General features: G+C 38.7%; 1 pseudogene; it reads right to left on the reverse strand.

Annotated features, from left to right (window-relative positions):
* Nucleotides 1-1,365: 1,365 nt before the first annotated feature.
* LOC119808000 lies at nt 1,366-2,708 on the reverse strand (annotated as a pseudogene).
* Between the last annotated feature and the right edge of the window lie 1,300 nt (nt 2,709-4,008).

The raw sequence follows: 4,008 nt of genomic DNA on the forward strand, positions 1-4,008 counted from the left end.
ATCAATCACATCATGACTAAGATTAATTAAAAGTCACTGTCATATGAAGAACATCTGTGATGGTCATGTTCAGAGATGCAAATTAGTTAAAATTTAGTGAGCCTAGCTTTTTTCCCGTTAAGTTATAGGAGTTTATTTTAAATAGCCTACTGTTGATTAAAAAGGAATTCATGATAAAAATAGAAGATACTTGAGGAAAAATGAGGGAATGGCCTCTGCACACACACTAAGCCAACAATGCCTTTAAAATTAATTACTGTAGCAAAAAAGTCTTCGCATTAAAATTTTTGCTTTTTTTTTAAAAAAAATTTGCTTTTTATGTTTTTCCCCCATTTTTTTACACAATTACAAAAGAAAATATAAAAGCGCTAAAATCTTTATTACTTTTCCTTTTTGGTTTTTTTGTTGTTGTTTTGTTTTTCTTTTTGTTATTTTTTTCTTGGACCAAATGCTCATTTTCCTCTAAATTTATTGATCTGTAGAAGTTTTTAGCAATAAAATCTTTCAAATGAAAGATTACGGTCTCCAACAAAAAATATGGATCTCTTAAAGGGTACCAAGAACGCTCCAAACCAAAAATGACGGGAAAATGGTTTCACTTACTGATTATTTCATTATCCTTAGACTCACTCGCCCTTATCTCTCCTCACCCCAAGCTACACGATCTTTAAGATCAAGAAGAAGGCTTAAATATTTTTAAATAATTAAAAAAGAAATAAAAATTCACATTTAAAAAGGAACACTCAAGTCAGGAAATATTTTCCCATCATGCTTTCCCGTGAGTACATGCCTGAACCAAAACACAGCCAATGTCACAATTGCTTCAAGTTTAATGAAATCTGATTCCCATGGCGATAGAGCGACAACTCCAATAGGTGTGCTGGGTTTTTGATTTGTTCTACTTAATTTTAAATTCCTTAAATAGAAGAGAGGAGGAAGTTTAGGAATTTGTTTTTATTAAAACATAGAAGTTATTGCAAAAACCCTAACTGTAAAAACGCACCAATATAAATAATCAGGCTTCACATACAGTAGGTGAGAGAATTCAAACATTGCAGCAAAACTGAATTTGCCTGGAAGGATGCTGACAAATCCCCATTCACTTTCTCTCTTGAAAATAAAAATAATATTCAAACCAAATCAAACAGCTAGAATTTTGATTATCTGAAATATTTTTAAATAAGTTGTCCACAGGACAACGGGCTCAGCTGTCCCTTATAATATCTCCAGGTCTATCTTTTTGCAAAGATGTTGGTTTGTTAAGACTTGCAGCCTCTCCCTCAGGTATGAGGGCAAGTAAGGCTCAGTTTATCCATCTTCCCCAAACCACACTGTACCTTTTCATAGAACCCCTGGCAATACTGGTCAAAACTCGTAGTCCTCATTGGTCATATCAATGGCCCAAGCAAACTTCTCTCTCTGGGTTTTGTTGTAAATCTTCTCAATTGAGACCCCCCACTTGTTACACCAAAACACTTTGATCCTAGGGTCCAGATAATTGAGTTTGGAAGTTCCCAAGGCAATCTGTTTATTCTTCCCTCCATCTGTGGCTTGAACTTCCAGCATCATCAGCTCCTCTTCTTGTCTCTGAACAGCCTTCTTTTTTGACCTTCTTAGTCTTTGTATCCTTCATGACTTTGGCATCAGCCTTAGCACTTTTTAGATCCCTTCAAGCATCTGCTAGCTGGTCTTTCTTGGCAGCAATCTTAGACTGCAAGTTCATCATTGACTTCTCAAAGGTCTTGGTGGCGCCCTCTGGTGGTTACAAAGAACCGCAACAGCTCGATTGGCAGGATTAGAAGAATCTTTGCTGGTACATTCTCATCAGGGGCTGTGAGCTCTTTAAGCTGCTGTTGTAGCGTGATGGAGGCATTTTACGTACGGAAAACCTTAGCAGTCAAACCTTCCATGAGATCCTAAAGATGCTTATTTAGAATACCAGTATTAAGTCGATCAAAATGATCATCCTCTGGCTGCTTGTTCTCCATAAATAGTTGTAAGTTCTTAAAAATCTTATCAATGAAGTACAGTGCTACAGCTCTCTGCCGAACTTTCATCTCTTTGGGCTTCCAGTCTTCCCGATACTGATTTCAGATCTTGTCCACACACTTCTTCAGCCGCCGAGCAGTCTCGTATTTCTGCCCTTGATTCGGGACCTGGGATTCAGCATGATGTATTTGATAGAACCCTGGATAGTCTCTGTCCAAGAGACCAGCCAAGTAACCTTGTTATCATGTCTGACTTCTTTCCATTTATGTCCTGGAGGAGGAGAAGGAACCTTGGCATCTTTGCTACAGTTGACAATGATGTCGTCAGGCATGATCCTTCTCTTCAGCATGCCCATCTTGGAATGGTTACCTCAGCCACGAAAAAGTCCTGGAGGCTTTATCTTGAAGTTTGCAATCCACTCTCTATGATTATCCGTAACACAAAAGCCATATTCTTTCAATAATTTTTCATTTTCTTTGACTTTCAATTTTTCTTCCTTGCTCGTCTGCTTCCGAGCCTCAGACTGAACTTTAAAATACTGGCTCATCTGTGTGAAGTCGCATTTGCTTAGGTTGGTAATCGTATTTTTCTCGTCATTAGTCATTTCCTTTCTCCAATCTTTAAAGAAATTTTTTTCTGAATATTTCCTTAGTAGCATATTCATGGTCAAGCATTTTTGCAAAGAATGTAGCTACTTCTGCTTTGGGACTCAGCTTCATAACTTTTTCAATTTGCCATCCTCTTCTTCTTCTAATTTTTTTCTTCTCCTTCTTGCTATCTTCTGTCTTAATTTTCTTAGGTTTATAATCGGCATCATCCTCGTCTCGAGGTCTCTTGGGGGGCTTTATATCCTCTTTTGGAGGAGCAAAATGGCTACCATCTTCAGGTTCATCTTTAATTCGTGGTGGACTAGAGAAGCCATTTTCCTTCTCCTTCCTTATTTTTGCAGCCCCAGCTGCTCTAATCTTTCCCTCCTTTTGTGTTTCCTTGTCTCTGTCTTTATGTTTGTCTATGTTTTTCTGAACTTCCATCTTTGTGTTTGGTTTTCTCTTTCTCTTTATGTTTCTTTTCAGAATCTTTATGTTCACTGTTGTTGTGCTTAGACTTTTCCCGGTCCCTTTCCTTATCCTTCTTGTGCTCTTTATGCCAGTGTTCTCCATTTTCGTGTTTATCTTTGTGTTTGTGAGAATCATTCCATCGGAAATCCGCTTCAATCTGGGAGTCGTTGAGGAGATGGTCCCCGCCCATGTCAGCTTCAGCGCCTATGCTGAGGGTTCAGGGGCAGCGCGGGGGACAGAGAGGCCTGAGAAGACAGCGACTGCAGCCAAGAGCCCAAGACTCCTAGGGCAGCTGACAGACTCGAGCCTAGCTTTTAATGGCTGAATTATCTCAGCACCCCAGGGTAGCCATCTAAAGAAAGTATTGGTGAATGTTACAGTTTATTTCTGTTAAAATCTTAATGTGAATCAGAGGTGGCTATATTGCTCAGCCGATGATACCACAGATATCTATTCCAGAGGACCTTGGCTGGTTTATACCATCTGTATGCCAGATAAATTGATATGTTCTTTGAGACAATGCATTTTGTACAATCATTGAAATATTAAGATGTAAAAGAACAAAATACTCAGATTAACTGTTTTTTTCAACTTTATATGCAGAGGAACTAATATAAAAAGAGACCATGAAAGCAGAGTTAAAATTCATATCAATTATTTTCTTAAATTGAGATGGGTGGGGGAGAGGGAGAAAGGAAGATAGATGGTTTTCCACTGGCCACATTTCAGTTACTCTGGGCAGGGTGAATAAATGTTTTCTGCAGCCAGGCCCTCCCAAGCAATCTGAATGGAGATCAAAGCCCTCTAACTCTTGGCCTTTATTGCCACAAATATGCCAAGATAGGCCACTACAATATCTTAATTCCAAGAAATGGCTGATGGGAGTTCACGGCCTGCACTATGAGCTAGTTTAACTGCCCCTGACCTGAGGTTATTTCGTGCTGTAATAGTTGTTTCTTTG

This window comes from Arvicola amphibius, chromosome 2 (assembly GCF_903992535.2).
Source record: "Arvicola amphibius chromosome 2, mArvAmp1.2, whole genome shotgun sequence".
NCBI classification, from domain to species: Eukaryota; Metazoa; Chordata; class Mammalia; order Rodentia; family Cricetidae; genus Arvicola; species Arvicola amphibius.